The sequence below is a fragment of the Sodiomyces alcalophilus genome, assembly GCF_042370955.1.
Source record: "Sodiomyces alcalophilus JCM 7366 unplaced genomic scaffold ACRALscaffold_1, whole genome shotgun sequence".
NCBI classification, from domain to species: Eukaryota; Fungi; Ascomycota; class Sordariomycetes; order Glomerellales; family Plectosphaerellaceae; genus Sodiomyces; species Sodiomyces alcalophilus.
Window position 1 is genome coordinate 9739159 of NW_027263532.1, and position 21226 is coordinate 9760384.

Consider the following 21226-nt stretch of genomic DNA (forward strand, 5'->3'; position numbering starts at 1 on the left):
ACTATACCACTTAGTTATTCCGACTATAGTTTATATATACAGTATATAGATAGACCCTTCGGAATACTAATCGAGTACTTCGTAACTACGGTCTCTAACGTCCTTTAATAAGTTAATTAATTTAATCGCTCGGATAATTAATTGCGTTATATTACTGGATAAGCTTATCAGTTCGATCGAAGCTAATAGCAGCAGTAGTAGTAATGCCTCTTCTTCTTCCACATCCACGTCCATATCCACGCCGCCCACGCCCACGCCCACGGCTATGTTATTCCTATAATAAGACAACGAACGCGCCGCCTCCTATTCCATAGATTAATAACGACATAGATTAACGATATAGATTGACGACGTAGATTAACGACGTAGATTGACGACGTAGATTGACGACGTAGATTGACGACGTAGATTGACGACGTAGATTGACGACGTAGATTGACGACGTAGATTAACGACGTAGATTGATAACGTAGATTGACGACGTAGATTGACGACGTAGATTGACGACGTAGATTGACGACGTAGATTGACGACGTAGATTGACGACGTAGATTAACGACGTAGATTGATAACGTAGATTGACGACGTAGATTGACGACGTAGATTGACGACGTAGATTGACGACGTAGATTGACGACGTAGATTGACGACGTAGATTGATTATGAAGATTAAAGATATAGATCGATAAGGTAGTAGGAAGATTGGGTCTGATTGGAACTATAGTCTGAATAACCAAGTGGTATAGTCGGAATAACGGGCCTTATAAGTAAAATACGCGGCGTCTTTTCTACGATACGGAGGCAGCCTCTTACGCTATTATATAAGCGTTCTGCGTAGGCACGTAGTCTATATTAGCTCTACCTATAGCTATAGAAAGAGCAGGGAAGCTTAGGAGCTTTAAACCCTAGGAAGCGTATATAAGTCGCCTATAGTGGGCCCGTAGGGGTTAGCCCTAGGGCACACAGGAGGCGCATAAAATAAACAGAGACAACCACGCGCGCGCCGTTAATCGAGCACGTAGTCGGCTTTAAAGCCGCTACTAGCAACGTTATAGGCTTCCTAGTATCGAAGCCGCGAGTTTCGGATATATATCGAGTCACTACCGGGGCTATTAAAGTCCCGACGCGGCACTAATCCTTAAAAGAGGGGAGTATAGGGGTTTTTATCTAAGTCTTATACCAGTTCCCTAAGTTTTATACTATGGTTTTCCCCCTATAGGTATTAGAGAAGGACTATATAGTCATAATTCTGGCTCCTAGCTACTTAGGTAGGATAAGGATAGCAGAGTAAGTATAAATAAAATGAAAAAATACAAGTTTATATATATTGCTTAAGTAGATACCTATACTTAATATTTCTATTTACAGGGATATTTTTTAGATTATTCCCGCATTGCCTAGCTATAGTGCTTTAGTAGCTACGATTCGAATCTACTAGTAAGTACTATTATTCCTGTGTTCCTTTCCTTCCCTATACTAGATAACTTAAGGGCCAGTTTTAGGCTGCTTATACCTTAAAAAATCACTGATGCTAGGGAATATCGAGTAGTAGTGTAAGACCAGTATAGTATAAGGCGTGTATATAAAAAGAGGTGCGGTACTTAAGCGGCCTTATAGCTTTGTTATAGCCCTATAAAATCCCACGAAGAAGTCACGTGTGAGGTTTCTCTATAGAAATATAAGGTCTCCCTAGAGAGTCCCTTTATATATTAACGCCTCTATCGCTAATATAAACGGGCACCCTACTAATATCTCCAAGCTAACGGCTATAGGCAAGGCCGCCTACACCGAAGACTACCGTCGATATAAAGAGGATCATGAGGACTACGAGACCTATTAGAAGGGTATTAACGGTATACTTAAATAGGTAGAAGAGTTAATCGTAGCGAAGAGACGGAAGGCCCTAATAAAGGGCACGACTCCTAAAGAGATCTTTGTAATAGTATAAGCCGACGCCGCGCCCTATATCGCGACCCGTATAAAGGACTCCTAAAAGAACTATAACCTTTATAAGAATAAGCCGCTTATTAACCTAAGGAAGGTGGCCGCCTAGCTAAACGATTAGCAGGACCAGCTTTAGGACTATTATAACGTCAGGATATATAATAACCCCCGGGAGATTTAGATTAACGATTTCTTTAACGCTATACGACCGGCCCTAGGTAGCCAGGTGGATATAAAGGAAGTAGTGCTAGACCTTAAAACAGTAACGGCGATAACCCTTATCGAGGAAGGGAAGAAAGCGGCGGAATAACTTAACGGGCTGCCTACTCGAAGCCATAGAACTATAGCGTTCCCGGCCCTAAACCTAAGTAAAGATGACGATAATAACGGGCTATAATAGGCCGGGAGGGCTAACCGGAGCGGAGCCTAGCGGGGCCGTATCGCCTACCCTAAAGGAAAGTTAACTAACAGTATAAGCTCTAAACGCAGATAATCCCTTTGTAATAAGGATAAGTGCCCTGCGTATTACCGGTATAGCTATAATCTATAGGGCTGCTAGATACTATTCCCAGAGTTAGCGTCGGAGGGCTTTTAAGCCAATAACTCTATTAGGAGGCTCGTGGAGAAGTCCCTTAGGATAGCCCGGGACCTAAAAGGCGCCGTAGAGAAGATTAGGTCCCGAAATAAAAAGAAGAGGACCGCTACCGATAATAATAAAGAAGTCGGTGGTAATAATAAAGCCACCGATAATAATAATAAAATCACCGATAATAATAACGAAGTCTTAGAGGAGGCGTGACTATATACGGAGTCACGCCGGCTAGAAGCCCCGGCGGCCGCCCTCTCGGCCGCCGTATATCCTTTATAGTAGTCCGCTATATTAGACTTAGGTACCACCTCCTACGTTTTTAATAATAGAAGCAGATTCTCGGATTATGGACCGGCCCATCCTAGTAACGTTATAGTCGCCGGTATTATAACGGTGCCGATTTAAGGATATAGAGACGTTATTATTATAATAGAAGGAATAGCCGGCCCGATTAAGTTCCAGTTAAAAGACATAGCCTACTATAAAGATTTTATCTATAACTTAGTCTCTAATAAGAAGATATATTAGAACGGTTCCTAATAGGATCAGGAGCCGCTAAACGATTATATACGGCGCCGCAATTAATTAATCCTCTATAAGCTAAGTGTCTACTATAATTAAACCGTTATAGAGCTCTTTCTAGTCACCAACGCCCCCGCTACTACTCTTCCAGGTCTAACCCTACTAATCCGGAAACCGATTAAAAGAAAAGCCAGCTAAGCCGATAATAACCTATAGCACCTTCGGCTAGGGCACGCTAGCCCTGATATAATAAAGTAACTGGAAGAGTAGTTCTAGGACGTTAAACTAAAAGGACCAGGAACGGTGGATTACCTCGCCTACGTCTAATCGAAGATCCCGTATTAGATTAGCCGGCGGACCCGAACAGCTCTAAGCTACGCCAGCGAGAGGTGGGCGATCGATTTCACGGACTTCTAGCTAACTACCGAAGGCTATATACGGATTATATTCTTTATTCATCGATATAGCGGCTTCGTTACTTATTACGTTATAACGTCGAAGAAGGCCTCCGAAAGCTATATAGTTATAACTTAATATATCCGATAGGTTTAATACTAATTTAACCGCTGGGTACGGGTCTTAAGTATAATAACGAGCTAATATAATCGCACGAAAGACAGGGCTTAACTAAGGGATTTAGTAACTAACTAGAGTCCTCTTTAGCAGAGACCCCCGTATAGAACGGTGGTGCCGAAAGATCTAGAGCCGTTATTATACTAAAAGCATAAGCTGTACGAATCCACTCCCGATTATCTGATTTCTTATAGGTTAAGGTCGTCCTATCTACCGCTTATATATAAAACAGAACACCTAAGTAGTGCCTTGGTTAGAAGACCCTGTTCGAAGTGCTTTATTAACGTAAGCCGTAGCTAGATTATCTTCGGGCCTATGGTTATAAGACTTTCTTATACTCACTGTTCCTAGACCCGTAAAAGGCGGTTGCGCCAAGAGGTACCTTCACTATGCGCATGTCCCTTTTTGGTTGCTTTTCGCCCGCAAAGATAGTAGTCCATAGTATAGAAGTAACCTGCTGCCCTAATAAATAGTCTTTAATTGGCTTCATTTGTCGGACAGGTACTTCTATTTGTACAGGAACACACCCCTATTTAAATCTTAATCCCCGATAACGACCTGAACGTGCGCAACGCTTGCTACCATACTGTCCTGTTTATACTAATCCTGTTTATAATAATCCTGTTCGTGATAATCCTATTCGTAACTAATCCTATTAGTAACTATTATTAGAATTATACTTTAATTTTATAAGAATCTACTGTTAATTATAATTATATATTATACTTTAATAATAACCTAAATATATATATATAATACTTAATTATATTATATTATTAAAGTAAGTAAAGAGTATTAAGGAAATATATATATATTATTATTATTCTCTTACTCTGCTATCCTAACTAGTCTAGGAGCCCGGCTTAGGCTATACGGCCCTTCTTAGCTAGTTATAGGAGGGAAAAACCCGTTTGGGTAGAAAAACTCCTATACTCTCCTTAATAGGATTAGTGCCGCGTCGGGACCTTAGCGGTCCTAGTAATGACTCGATATATATCTGGATCATACCTCTAGTCTAGTGGCTAACAGGAAGGTAGCAGGCTAGGGATTTCGAGTTAGCCTAGGGTACGGTATACTATATAGGGGGCCGAAAGAAGTCCGCGGCGGTTCCGCGTACTAGGAATCCACCCTATATCGGGGTGGCCGGTTTTATTTATATCTTCCTTTTACGCGGGGGGTTTTAGCAGGGGCTCCTGCCTTTATTATATATACCTGCCGAATTCGGCAGCCTTCTATAGCTATAGCTAGGTTAATGGAAAATTTTAAGGGCCTCCGCCCTTCTTCTTGTTTTTCCTCCTTTAACCCTCCTATCGCGATATTGTAGGTTCCCCTTTAAGCCGCCCGCCCCTCCACTCCCGTCTCTATTCCCGGCCCTATGCCGCAGTTACTAAAGAAGCGTTAGGTGGTTTGTTAATAGATAGAGTCTCTTCTTTTTCGGGGTTATCGATTTATAAGTGGCAGCGCAGGTGGGAGGTCGGCGGTTTTGGGATTAAGGAAATATAATAAGGTAATATTAATATTAATAAGAATAAATAAACTTTATATTTTTAATAAAAAGGAAGTAAAATAATAATTTATATAGTAAAGTATATAAAGTAAATTCTAAGAATATATATAAGTATCTATATTATAAACAGTATAGGTAGATTAGTAATAAAGAAATTAATATATATTAGTTATATAATACTTTAGAATTAGCTAATATAAGACTTAGTATATAGTATAGTATATAGTAAAAGAATATATATTAAGATAGAAAATTAGCTATAGATACTATAAGACGTATTTATTTACTTTATTCTCTTATAAACATCTTATACATAACTATATAGCTTTAATAAAGTATTTAAACTTATAGTAAGATTGAAATATAAAAGAATTCTAATACTAATAATAATTATCTATAGTATATAACTATATATTTATATGTTATACATAGTTAAAAATATCTAACAAATTATAAATAATAGATAGCTATATAAAGCTAAAATAGTAATAAGAAGTATATTCTATAAATAAGTAATGAAATTTTAAACTAAGAACGATATTATAGTATATAAATACAGGGAATATAAATATAGTATATATATGGCTACTATATAAAAGGAGAGTAAATAGGGGGAGGGTAGATAGTATATAACGAGTTATATAACGAGTAATAGTATAAATAGCCGGGCTATAGTCTATACCTTAATCGAAATCTAAAGTCGCTACTTTATAATAGTAAGTAGTATTGAAACCCCCTTAAAACTATTAGAGTTATTATTAAATTTGCTTACGTATATAATAAAACTAATACTGAAAGTTTGATTTATTATGCGGAGTATAAGTATATTGAATTAGAAATAGAAGTAGGATTAGTAATAGAAATAGATATATCTTGGTTTTATAATAGCGTAGATATAGGTTATTATAGGTCTTAGTATTAGTATTATTAAAAATGTATATACGATAATAGAGAAAGTTACTTATAGTATTAAAGTATATATAAGTATAATATAATAACGCGGTAAAAAACTAATAAAGTAATTATTAGAGGTTTATACCAGTAAATAATAAAATCGAATCAGTATAAATCTAGTACTATTTAATCCAATTAATATTAATATAGTATAGTAAGTAGACAGGAAGTATATATAGGCTTTAGAATAGTTATTCTGTAATAATAATTTAGTAGTAATAAGACTATATTATAACTATTTAACTTCTTCCTATACTTATATACTTATAAAAATAGTATTATCTTTCAAGGTATTAATAACAGATTAATGAATTTAAACTAATATTAAGGATAAAGAAAATTAACTAATAGATAAAGTCGTATAATGTAAAATAATAAGACTAAATATATATATATATATATATAGATATATAGTAAAGAGCTTTACAGGTAAAAATTAAGTTTATTAGTATACGACCTTTATTTTAAATTTTAATAAGCTAATAATATATACTATATATTATAAATACTCTAATTACTTATTCAGCAAAACTAATTATAATAATATATTCGAATAATAATTTATTATATTAGGACCTTACTTATACCTGCTAAAGTAAATCGGACTATATATAGTTCAAAGTAGCTGTTCTATAATAGCAGTTAGTATTAAGACCTCTTTAGAGTTATTTGACTTATTTTTATGCTTATTTACTACTATAATAGTATTATTCTTTAAGTTATTAATAAGCATTTAATTATTATTAGTTAGTATTAAGAATAATAATAATTAATTAATGTATTAAGTCTTGTAACCTAAAAAAATACATAGGAGAAAATACTATTTAGCTTTATAATAAAAGGATAGGCTTGATTATTAGTATATACCCTTTATTTTCATAAGATAAAAATACTCACTATACATTAAAAATAATCCACTTAATTATAAGAATAACCAATTTACGGCTATACGGTCGCTTAATAATCTATTGTATTAGGAGCCCACTTAAAATTAACGTATAGGGAGCCAGCTAAAAATTGCAGCCGCGCCTGAAGGGCGAGATCTTCTCTCCTCCCCGTAGGGGGAGGGGAGAAATCTCGTTCCTATAACCAGAGCGGCCCTAATAAAATCTAGAAAGCTTTAAAATCGACTAGCGCCGCGGGCGTATATCGGCTACCTCGTAGGATACGATTTCACTAATATTTACCGTATCTAGGTCCCGGGCCTTAGGAGTAATCGTATCGTTCGCACAAATAACATTCTCTTTAATAAATAAGACTATTTTAACGGTAGTCTCGAAGCCCTAAAGGACGATTTACGTTAATTAACTGAAGAAGAGCTAGTAGATATTATTAATCAGACCCCCCTACTAGATATACACGTAATTAAATAAGGCGAGCCGTTATCGCCTAAGATATATCTAATAGTATACTTCGAGCCTATTCTCTAGTCGGGTAACGAGGTTAACGAACCTCTCCTAAGTACTGCGGCTGCCGGCCTCGAGGCTCGGGGGGTGTCACCGTTTATAGAGCCCGAGAGGCCGGAACGGTAGGAGGAGCTTATAGAGCCTACGAGGCCGGAGCTAGAAAAAGACTCTTCCACGGCCACGATTAATCACTAACGCCTAGATAATAGTCACCTTCTAACTCCACCAGAGACCCCTCCTTAGGCAGGGCTTACGGCCGCTATATTCACGGGCTATATGCCTATAGAGCAGGGGAGAGCCAAATTTCAAACCTATACCAGTAACCGCGTTTAGATCTCTGTGTTTAACGCACTAAGATATACCCTATTAGTCCGTAATTTAAAGCAAGCCGCTAATAAAGTTAAAAATCAGAAAGGCACTTAAAAGACCCCGTAAAATACACCGTAAATAACTGCCGGCCCGTCTAAGAAATCAATAAGACCTTAAAGGCCACCTATATAAGATCCTATTCCGATAAGCCTAAAGGGATCACCTTAAGAGTTATAAAGAGATAGGCTCGTGGATCACGGTGCCGAAGGATAGGGTAAAGGGGCACTAGGTACTTAGATATATATAGGTGATAACCTATAAGTTTAATAAGCACGGCTTTTGATAAAAATATAAGGCCAGACTAGTAGTCTGTGGAGATTAATAGTATTAGGACTCGTTAGAAGATATATATACGGCTACTCTTACCGGTCGCTCTTTTAGATCGTTAATAGCGATCGCCGCCCGCTTTAATCTATCCTTAATATAATACGACGTCGTTAACGCGTTTATACACGCCCCTCTGCTATACGATATATATATACAGTTCCCCCCCAGGACAGCAGTGCCGGGTTAATTATTATTACTAAAGAAGACGCTATACGGGCTACGGGAGTCTCTATTACTATAGCAAAAGCATATCATAGAAGTGCTATAAAGGGACGGATTCAAGATAGTGCCGTAAGAGCCTGCTGCTTTATACGCCGTGGGCTAATCCTATTCTTCTACGTAGACGATATAGTGATCGGCTTTAAGGAAGATTTTAAGACAAAGATAGAATAAGCTATCGCGACCCTCCAAGAGCACTACGCCCTATAAGGCGGGCAGCCACTATAGTGGTTCCTTAGTATTAAGGTTATTCGGGACCGTCCCTTAAGGAAGATATAGCTATTATAACGCGATTATGTCGTGAAGGTAGGATATCTATTATTAACGGTATCCAACTATCAGCCTATAAGCTCTATAAAGCCGGTAGAGCTGCTACCGTACGCAGGAAAGTCCACCACTATTAAAAGCTATTAGTATAAGATAAGATCCGTTCTATACGCCGTAGTAATATCACGTCCCGATATCGCGTTTATAGTATCTCGACTCTATATATTTAATATAAACCTAAGCTATTAGTATCACGAAGTAGCCTATTATTTAATCCGATATCTATTAGCCACGTAAACTTATGCCCTGGAATTAGGTAGAGGCGGGTCTATCGAGGTGTTTACCGGCGCGTCCTTCCCGGATAACTTAATTAATCGAAAGAGTAGTTAGGTATTTATAATACGCCTATATAGAGGCATAGTAGCTTAGCGAGCTAATAAGTAAGTAATGGTTATAATGTTAATAATAGAGGAGGAGCTGCTCTCGCTTATATGAGGTATAAAGGAAGGGATATTCACGAAGAGGTTATTAGAGGCGATAGGCATGATATTTAATAATCCATGATTAAGGATTCGATACGATAATAGCTAAACGATACGCCTACTAACGGCGGAGATCGCTTAATTAAGTACACGATTACAGCACGTGGATATATATAATAGCTAGTTACGAGAGGCGTAGCAGTATAGAAGGATTAAAGTCAGCTATATAGTAAGCGCTGATATAATCGCTAATAGGTTAACGAAGGCACTAGCTAAAGAAAAGTTTATCAGCTTTAGGAAATAGGTAGGAGTAATAGATATACAGGGACGTCTCTATATAAATAAGCTAAAGGAGATCTTACTAGAGTATTTAAAAGAGCTAGAAGAGAAAATCGATAGAAGCTATATAGACGTTGTAAAAGGGGATATAGCAAAAGAAGAAGCCTGTGAATAACTTTAACTAAATAACTGCCGAATAGTTATTTAGTTAGTGGGGTGTGTCGTATAGGCTGGCCTAAGGCAGGTTCGGAATGGGTTATTCTGGGCCTGAAAATGGGATTAGACCTGCCGCAGGAATAAGGGCAGGATTTTAGCACTACGATCAGAGATTTCCACAGAGTAAATGGAATCAACAGATCGATCGCTTATTTTTACGCAATTAAGTTATACGCTGTTTGCAACACTTTATATTTAGCTGGGTTTTATTAGCACCAAATAAAGCTATCGACTTTTCAATACCGATAATAGCTTTATAGTCAGTAAAGACTATGGTCAGGTTATAATAAGCGGACTAAATAATAGTACGGGTCTTATAAGCGGCCTATACTAAATAAGCGACCTTAAGTTCTGTAGGCTAGTACTTTTCTGCGGCGGTATTAAGCCCCTTATTAATATTGAGTATTACTCGAATATCGGTTTTCTTAAAGGTTCTTTTAGTAAGCTATTTAGTTATATCAGCTAGATAAAAGAGTATAGCGGAGAACCTATACCTTGTAGAGGCGTCTAGCTAGATAAAGACAATCTTAGTAGGGATATACTAAAATAGGTAAGTGTCTAAGGTAAAAGCGCTAGTAATATTATAGAATATAGCTAACTGTTTAGTAATAGCCTCGAATATTATACGTTTAGTATACGCTTTACGGGCCTATCCTTTATCTTTCCCGATCTAATACGCTTCGGCGAGAAAGGTTATTTTCTATTACTAGAAAGGAGCGATTCTATAAAAGAATCGGGGAATAGGATAGCGTAGCCACCCTATTATCCCGATCTAACGTTCTAAGGACCAAAGAAAAGTCGGAGGGCGAATGCTTTATAAAACCTCGGTATATTCTTTAGTATTCGATAGCCCGAGGGCGTTAACTTCGAATCCTAGTAGTTAAACTAACGGATATCCGGTAAAGGACTTATCGGGAGAGATACTAATCCAGTTTTTACTAAACAGTAAAACCATTTTATTTAAATACTTAGTATAGGTATTATCGGTATCCAATATAATAACGGTATTATTAATAAAAATTAAAATAAAGTCCTAGTATGGGCGAAGGAGCTGAGTTATATAGCGTTAGATTTACGCAGATAAGTTACGGAAGCCTATTAAGGTAACCTTTAGCAGTTCTTATCCCTATTAGTAAACGATACTAAACTGCTTACGGTACGGTTTATATACGGGGAACTAATAGAGGAAGGCCCGGGTATTAATAACGGAAATAAACCTTTTTCCGCGGAGTCGCTTAATAACTTTATCTTAAAGTAGTATCAGGTACGTATTAGGGATAATAGCCTTATTTAGAGCGCAGAGGCTAACTACTATACGGCCGTTACGTTTACCTTTTACCTTTTATTATATAATAAAAACTAGAGTACTAAAGCGCGTTAGCGCTAAGGTCTATTTTATACGGTCCTAGTCGTAAAGTCCGTCCGGGGTCTAGTCTAGGAAGGCTCGGTCCTTATAGCTAAGCGGGTATAGCTTCTAGCTAATCCTTTAGGTATACCACTTATCGATCAGGGGAACACGTATATAGTCCATTTTATCTATATCGATAACGTCCTAGTCGGTCTAAACCTTAGGATAATTATAGATAATCCTAGTAAAGCGTTATATAAAACAGGCTTTATAGTTATATATAGTACCCCTTGTAGAGTCACTTTAATCAGGGTATCCGGGCTTTTAGCGATACCGAGCTTTCCGTTAATAGATAAATAGACCTTAAAGATATCGCCTTATCTTTCCGGACTCAGAGACTTTATAAGTGCCTATAGTCGCTTTACTAGAATATCACGAGCATTATCCTACTCTATACTAAAGTATCCGTCCGCATAGAACGGATCCGTATATCCTAGCTTACTACTCCGGGAAATAAATAGCGGCCAGTCGTTACTATTATAGATTAGGATAGAGGTCCCTTCACGGATATAGTTTAGTAAACCCTAAATATGTAGTTAGAATACTATAGAATTTAAAGTTATATTCCGTTCCTTAACTAGCACGTATTTATACTAATATAGCGGGATAATACCTTTCTTAGAGGCTTTTAGTCGGTGTCTTACTGGTAAACGTTTTGCGAAGATATATACCGGGATAATAAGACCTTTGTAGGACCTAATCTGGGTAGCGTCTTACGAGTTAAGGATATCGACCTTATTCGAATAATTAAATCCAGCCGAAAAAGTAAACCGGCTTCTAGCTTAGATATCACCTAAGATCATATATATAGCCATCCGACTTAGGGCTGGCCGTGTATTAGGCCTTAAGCTAATAGGGTAAATACAGCCTATCCCAGGGTATCCAAGGTCCCCACGTTATAAAGTGTAGATCTCTTAGACGTATTAATGCAATGAAAGGAAAGTCTGTATACTTTAGTTAAGGAAAAGATATCATAGAAAAGGCTTAATAGCTTAGAATCGCAGAGTAGTTATAGTATATTGGTTAACTAAGCGCTGACTTTAAATTAAGACTTTACCTGAAGGGATTAAACTATATCCCTTAATGCACGTATAGAGCTAGATTCGGATCGATGGTCCGTGCGCGGCTATCAGTCCGACTATATGCCGACGACTCTACGATTATCTTATTATAATTAACTTATAAGCTAAGAAGGTAAAGGAGAATGTGCTAGCTTATAGCGCATAGTAAGGCACCTAAGTTAATATAAGCTTTAAAGGGAGCGCTATCTTAGCTTACTCGGACTTAGACCCTTATATATATATATAATCGTATAAGCCGACTACGAGGTCTATTATTTTCTATAAAGCGCCTTTAATTAATAAAGAGTCCTAACCGCCTTATTCCCTTATTAGAAATAAATAAGGATAAGAGTTTTTGCAGCGGAGGGCCTTATTATTAGATTTTGATAGTTATTTATACCTAGTATATTCTTATTATACCTAGTAAAGATCACGGTACTTAGGTATAAATCCGGGTTTATCGGTTACCTAGTATCGTTAATCACTACCTTTATCGGTCTCGGCTTTATTATCTTTAAGGTCCTCGGCACTCTTAGACTGCTTTTCGAAATAATATAGGTCCTCCGGTTCCTTATTGTTTTTACATCCTTTATCGGAAACCTTATTATCGGCGGTAGTATTTATAGGGTCCTAAGATTACTCTTAGCGAAAGTTCCTATCTTTATATATTAGTTAATCAGACCCGTTATTAGCTAAGAGACGTTAGCCACGTTTATTTCTATAGCGGTTTAGCGTTCCTAGGGCTAATAGGGTATAGTCGTTCCGGCGGAATTATCCCAGTCCTAGCGAGTAATATTCTAGTAATAGCAAATAACGGTCCAGTATTAAAGAATAGTAGTCGGGCTACGGCGAGCGGCGTGGAGATACGCTACTATGTTAATCCGGGTACCGAGTAAAAGGCAAATATACCTAGGGGGATTATTTTAACGTCGATATCCGTTCGATTTATAGTAGGGTTTATCGGGTACTAACCGCTTTCTGGGCTCTATTAATATAGTGCTAGTATTATCCCCGTATTATACTCGCTAGGCTATTTATATAGTCGGTCGCTATAGTTTCCGGTTCGGGGCGGGAAAAAGTATTCACTAGATTAGTATCTAAGCGGTCCTATATAAAAGCTAAATACTTACCTCTAGGTATATTAGCCGCCTTAGCTATTCGAATGACTTTATCTATAAAGACACTAATATCACGGCGGGTAACTACGTTATTTAGGGTATATCGCTTACGTCTTAGCTTATACTCGGCTTCTTTTTAAGGTAATCGGAACCTTTTTTATAAGGCTATCTTTTATTCCGTAACGGTTATTATTGTAATAAAATCTAAACGTCGCCCTTTATTAAGGCTTATAAACTATACTAAGGCCTTGCTTAAGAAATAGCGAGCTAGTACGCGAGGGAGGGATTCGTAATATTAAATACTTAGGCTAGTATTTTAATAAATTGAGCTACAAGTCGTAGGCTATTAGAGCAGAAGAGAGGAAAATCAAGCAAACAGCTGTTGAATTCGTAGAACCGTAGGATTACTGCTTCTTGCGCGTATGAAGCTGCGTGGGTAATTGTATATAAAGGACTGGCTTTCGGGATTTCTTCCTGGATCCGGGGCTAGCAAAAGACTCTAAAAGGTTGGGTGGCAACTATTACGTAAACAGCCTACGCGACGGTTATCAAGCTATGTTATTAGCTTGAGTAGTAACTAAGATATCGTATATATAATACTAAGTATATTTATATAATATATATTATAAGCTAAGTATATATACACGTATAATACGTATAGTATTATAGTATAGGTTAAGTTAGTTATAAAGTAGACGTCTAGTTATATAGCTATAACTATATACTATTTATTTTAGGGACTCTCTAGGGAGACCTTATATTTCCATAGAGAGACCTTACACGTGATATTTTTCTGGGGCCATAATAAAGCCATAAAGCCGCTTAAGTACCTCACCTCTTTTTATGTACACGCCTAACTGTACGTTATACACTACTACTCGATACTCCCTAAAGTTAGTGATTTTTTAATGTATAAGCAGCCTCAAACTGGCCCTTAAGTTATCTGATACAGGGAAGAAAAGGGGTATACCCTAAAGCAATTAGGTACTATGGCCAGGCACCGCGGGAATAATCTGAAAAAAGTCCCTGTAAATGGAAGAACTTAAATGGAAATATTAAGTATAGGTATCTACTTAAGCTATATATATAAATTGTATAGGATACTTGGGGAGCTTCACGGCTTTGTTATGGCCATATAAAATGCCACGAAGAAGTCATGTATAAAGTCTCTCTATAGAAATGTGAGGTCTCCCTAGAGAGTCCCTTATTTTAACCTAGATATTATACTTATTATTATTATAATTATTACTTATTATAATTATAATATTAACATAGTATACTAGTCTATTATATCTGTAAAGCGGAAGATATCTATATTAATTAGTTTAGTTCCCTTAGTCTTAAGATCCTAGTCGGCGGCGAAGTATAAGGCAGGCTTTAAGTAACCGAGATTATCGGCTATAAATGGGTATATCCGAGTATTATACTATAAGGGACTAACTAGAAGGCCTAGACGAATTAATATTCGGCCTACAATCATGGCTTTTTAGTAGGGTATAGCAAAGGCGCCAAGCTCCCTAAGTACGACACCTCCTGCGTACAATATATATCTTAGACAGTACTAGCAGGATCAGAACTCCGATTTTTTTAGCTGAGTTTAGGGGCAGAATTAATGCGTTAGTAAGGAGCGTTAAGACGATAAGGACAAGGTAGATGGATTAAATAAAGGGACTGACTAGAAGGCCTAGACGAATTGACATTCGGCCTATAATCGTGACTTTTTAGTGGTATGTAACAAAGCCGCTAAGCTCCCTAAGTACCACACTTCCTACGTATATACAACCTATGTACATACATCTTGAGCAGTACTCGCAGGATCATAACTCCGAGCCTTTTTAGCTACCTAGGTTAAGAGCAGAATTAATGCGTTAGTGAGGAGCGTCAAGACAATAAGGATAAGGCAGATAGATGGATTAAATGAATAAGAGATAGTAAACGCCTAAGTGATGGGTGATAAGGCTGGATGATATACATAGATAATAGGTGTGGTACTTGGGGCGCTTACTAACTTTGTTATAGCCCCACTAAAACGCCACGATTATAGGCCGAATATCAAAGTGTCTAGGTCTTCTAGACAATCCCTAAATAAATTAAAGGGGTAGTAAACGCCTAAGTAATAGGTAATACCTAAAGATATATAATATAGGTATATATAAAATAGGTATGCTACTTAGGGCGCTTAGTAATTTTGTCATAGCCCCACTAAAACGCCACGATTATAGGCCGAATATCAAAGTGTCTATGTCTTCTAGACAATCCCCACTATAAAGGGGCAGACCCGTGTTCAGGGTCAGGACGTTAGATATTATATAACTACTCGGTCCCAGGGATCTAGTCTTATATACGGCTAGTCTTCGGAATAGACCCACTCTATCTAGCTAGCTTTTCGTCTAATCTTTCACGATCGTCACCTATTACCTATCACCTGTTACCCACTATAATTATAATTTATATTATCCTTCCTTTTTTCGGATATCTAGACGATCCAGAAGAGCCGACTATAGGCCCGCCTGCCTATCTATAGCTATCCGTTCCCCTAATCAGACCACTGCCGACCCTTCTAAAGGCCCGGCGACCGTCTCCTGGGGACCCTTTAGCTCTAGATACGGACCCGTGACGAGCCTAACCCTCTCTTCGGCTAGCCTATTAGTTAGTTATTTGTTTTGGCCCTACGCGGAGCCATTCTGCACAGTAACGGCTTCGCCTTTTCTTAATACTAACTAAGGATAACGAGTAAATCCGATTAATATAGAGGTATAGTTCCGGGTTGCTACGCACTACTATCCGACACTACACTAGCACTAAAGCCCGTACGGCGCTAGACTGGTGCTAGTACTATACCGGCACTAAAGCCCGTATAGCGCTAGATTAGTGCTAGTACTATACCGGCACTAAAGCCCGTATAGCGCTAGATTAGTGCCAGCACTATACCGGCACTAAAGCCCGTATAGCGCTGGATTAGTGCCAGCACTATACCGGCACTAAAGCCCGTATAGTGCTAGAATAGTGCCAGCACTATCTAAGTCCTAGATAGACCGAGGTTTCCCCGTGGCTATATAGAGCGGGAACCTCGCCCTCTCCCTTAGATAATTTATCCTATTTATATATTATTTACTGCACCCTAAGGTTACCTAACTTAAATCCTTTTATAGGTCCTATAGTACTGGCTAGCCAGAGATATATACGGTTAGTATATATAAAATAGTAGTAACTAGAATAAGATTATTCGATCTTAGTAAGGTTCGCGTACCGATCCTATTAAATAACCGTAGAGACTATTCTAGTTATATAATTATAGGGTAAGTAACTATCCATCGTTAATAAAGTGCCTCCCCTTAAATAGGATTAGGCCATGAGTAGCGATTATTAAGCTATAGCCTAATAGCGCTAATAAGGAACTACTTACCTATACGCCCCTTACTACGTTTACTAGCTCTTTAGTATAAAGTGTAGAGGTCTATATACTAAACCCCTATTTAGTTAAATAGCTGTATATAGCGCCCTAAACGGACACGTAGCTAAAGCGGTACCGGTTACCCGTAGTCCACTAAGTAAAATACCTCCCCTTTATTAGGACTAGGCGAGTAAGCGATAAGTATAAGAGTCTACGAGTATTAGTTATCCGACGGGCCTATATCTAAAATAACCTATTAAACACTAAATAGCATTATCGTGGAACCCGCTTAGTAATAACCGACGCTCCTTACCCCGTTCTCCTAGACTCTCCCCCTATACTAAGGGATCTAAAAGGCGTATATCCCCTCGCCGTAATAGCGAACGCCTATCTAGATATAGCCGAAAAGGTTTTTACGCCCGAATATCGGCTACTCCTCTTTATAGCCGAGCGAGCAGGGAACCTCCCTGGTACTAATAGAGCTAGCTATACCACGACCTCTAGAGGAAGAGTCTCTAAAGCGGTCTTACCTCCTTAGCTAACCTATCCTACTAAGTAGGTTACCTGTTACGACTCTTTTATAAAGGTATTCTATAATTAGCTAAAAAAGGAACCCGAGTATATCGACCTTTATAAGTCTATAGTTATACCCCGTAGCAGCGTAATAAAGGGAAAGGAGCTAGCCCCCTTTACCGCTAGCTATAATTCTCCGCTAGTAGAACTAAAGATTAAGGTTAAGGGATAGGAATCGCTTTTAATCCGCCCGGCTATAAGTATAGTCGAACGGCTAGTTAGAAGTTTCCTTAAAGGTATAGCGGAAAGCCTTTCTTTAAAGTACGCTAAACCTTTTAAAGGAACGCCTAACTATACCCTAACGCCTAATAACCGTATACTATTCTCCGACTAGGAAAGTTATTAAGCCGATACTATAAGCCACCGCGATAAACGTATAAGCCCTACGCCCTCTAATATTATATACTACCCTCGCGATAAGATAAAGGATATTAGATCCGGGAATAGTAGGAACCCGGAACGCTAATAGCACCGGGTAGCCTCTCCGGGTAATAATACTCCTGGATATAATCCCCCCGGTATAGGTCCTCCCCTAGGGAACGCACCGGGTGCTAGCTATCCGGAACTATACCTATATATATAATAATCGGATTTACTTATTATCCTCGGCCAGCACGATAATCGGATATACCGGTTTAAGGCCAATAACCTAGACTATTTTAAGCCTCCCTTATACTTTACTACCGACTAGGATCTTAAGACTAAAGGAACTAAGCTAATCTATATAGACGTTTTCCGCTTTATTAACGTAATAGACTAATACGCTGGCCTAAGTGCCTAGCACCGCGAGTCCTTTCCCCGCGGACTAGCCCGCTATCTATTAGGCGAGGTATCCGTATAGTTTATAAGCCTCGATAAGAGACGACGTTCGTACCTTACTATAATAGCCACTATTATAGAATAGAAGACCGCCTTATAAGAAAGGTTCCGATTACCTTAAGAGGAAGCCGAGTATAAGCTAAGACGCGAGCGATATACCCTAGATAACGTAGTTACCCGCCGTAATATCCGTGTCTTTATAGATAAGGTAATCCGATTAGCGAAGGCGGCTAATAAACCTAGAGGTAAGTATTTAGCTTTTATATAGGATCGCCTAGACGCTAACTTAGCGAATACTATTCCCTATCCCGGACTAGAGACTATAGTAACCGACTTTATAAGCTAGCTAATATAATACTAGGATAGTACCGGAATTATATTAACGGAGCCTAGAAGGTACTTATTACCTAATAAACCCTACTATACCTTAAACGGATATCGACCTTAAACTAATCTTCCTAGGTATACTCGCCCTTTCCCTAGTACCCGGATCGATATAGTAGCCCGGCTCTACGCTACTTACCGTAGCCCGAATAACGTTCCTTAACGCTAGATCGTTATCTATTATTCCCGGAATATCGCTTACTAGGACTAGGACTAGGACTAGGATAATTTCGCCGGAACGACTATACCCTACTAGCCCTAGGAACGCTAAACCGCTATATAAATAAACGCGGATAACGGCTCTTAGCTAATAATATATCCGATTAACTAGCGCGCGGAAACCGGAACTTTCGCTAAGAATAATCTAGAGATCTAGTAAACACTATTATCGACGATAAGGTCTCCGATAAAGGATATAAGAATAATAAGAAACTAAAGGACCTATACTATTTCGAAAAAGAGTCTAATAGTTCCGAGGACCTTATAGATAATAAAGCCGAGACCGATAAAGGCAGTGATTAATTATACTAAGTCGCTAATAGACCCGGATTTATACCTAAGTACCGTGATCTCTATTAGGTATAACGATAATATACTAAGTATAAATAGCTAAGATCTAATAATAAGGCCCTCCGCTATAAGAAGTCCTGTTCCTACCTATTTTTAATAAAGGAATAAGGCGGTTAGGACTCCCCGCTAATTAAAGGCGCTCTATAGGAAGTAATAGACCTAGTAGCCGGCCTGTGCGGTTATATATATATAAGGGTCTAAGTTCGTATAACCCTACATAGCGCTCCCTTTAAAGCTTATATTAATTTAGGTACCTCGCGATACGTTATAAGCTAGCACCTCCTCCCTTACCTCCCCGATATAGAAGTCGATATATCTAAGAGATCTATGCTCCGTGGCGTAGGTACCTTAGATATTATCGGATAGGCTTTATTTACCCTGCTAGTATAAGGCATAGTGGACGACTAGCCCTAAGTCGGATAGCTATACGTGAAGGCTTAGGTGGTTCCTAAGCTAGAAGCCGGTCTACTCCTTGGGCAGGAATTTAATTATCCGAATAAGGTCGATATCCTTAACTCGCGGGACGCTATCTAGATTAGGTCCTACGAAGGTCTTATCGTCCCGGCACGTATCTTCGCTAAACGTTCGGTAGTTAGGCGCCGATTAAAAGCCGCTAAGAAGGTTATTATCCCGCTATATTAACATAGATTCGTCTTATTTAAGGAACGGAATATAACCTTAGACTTTATAGAATTCTAACCGGATATTAAGGGTTTACTAAACTATATCCTTAGCGAAGGGATATCCGTTCTAATCTATAACACTAGCGACCGGCCGCTACTTATCTCCCGGGGTAGTAAGCTAGGGTATATAGATCCCTTCTACGCGGACGGATACTTTAATATAAAGCAGGATAACGTCCGCGATATTCTAATAAAACGGCTAAAGGCCGCCGAGAAGTCCCTAAATCCGGAAGGATAAGGCGATATCTTTAAAGGGTATTTACCTATTAAAGGGAAGCTTTGAATTACTAAGAGCCTAGATACCCCGACTAAAGCGGCTCTAGAAGGCGTGACTATCTATAACCACGGACCCCGCTTTATATAGCGCTTTACTAGGATTATTAGTAACTACCCTAAGGTTTAGACGGACTAAGGCGTTATCGATATAGATAAGAAGGACTATATACGTGTTCCCCTAATTAACGGGTAGTATACCTAAAGGATTAGCTAGAAGCTATATCCGCTTAGCTATAAGGACTAAGCCTTTCTAGACTAGACCCTGGACGGACTCTATAACTAGGACCGTATAGAATAGACGTTAGTATTAACGCCCTTTAGTACTCCGGTTTTTATTATATAGCGAGAGGTAAAAGGTAAACGTAAAGGCCGTATAATAGTTAACCTTTATACCCTAAATAAGGTTACTATCCTAGATATATACCCGATACCGCTTTAGGATAAGGTTATTAAGCGACTCTAAGGGAAAAAGTTTATCTCCGTTATTAACGCCTAGGCTTTCTTCTATTAGTTCCTTATATACGAACCGTACTATAAGCGGTTTACTATTATTTTTTAACGGGGAAAGGAATAACTAAAGATCGCCCTAATAGGCTTCCGTAACTCGCCCGCGCACGTCTAATACTATATAGATTAGCTCCTTTACCCGTACTAGGACTTTATCTCCGCCTTTATCGATAATATCGTTATTATATTAGATACTAAGGACGATTATACTAAGCACTTAAACACCATACTCTCCCTATTTAGTAAAAAAAGGATTAGTATCTCTCCTAATAAGTCCTTTATTAGATATCTATTAGTTTAACTGCTAGGATTTAAGGTCGAGGCCCTAGGGCTATCGAATACTAAAGAATATACCCAGGCTTTATAAAAGATTCGCCCTCCGACTTCTTTTTAGTCCTTAGAATGTTAGATCGGGATAATAGGGTGGCTTCGCTATCTTATTCCCCGATTCTCTTATCGAATCGCTCCCCTTTAATAACAGAAAATAACCCTTCTCGCTAAGGCTCGTTAAATCAGGAAAGATAAGGGATAGGCCTATAAGGCGTATACTAAACGCATAACGTTTAAAGCCACTACTAAAGAGTTAGCTATATTTTATAATATTACTAGCGCACTTACCTTAGACGCTTACTTATTCCACTATATCCCTACTAAGATCCTCTTTATCTAGCTAAACGCCTCTAAAGAGTATAGGTTCTCCGCTATACTCTTTTAGTTAGTCGATAAGACTGAATAGCTTATTAAAGGAACCTTTAAGAAAACCGATATTCGACTAGTGC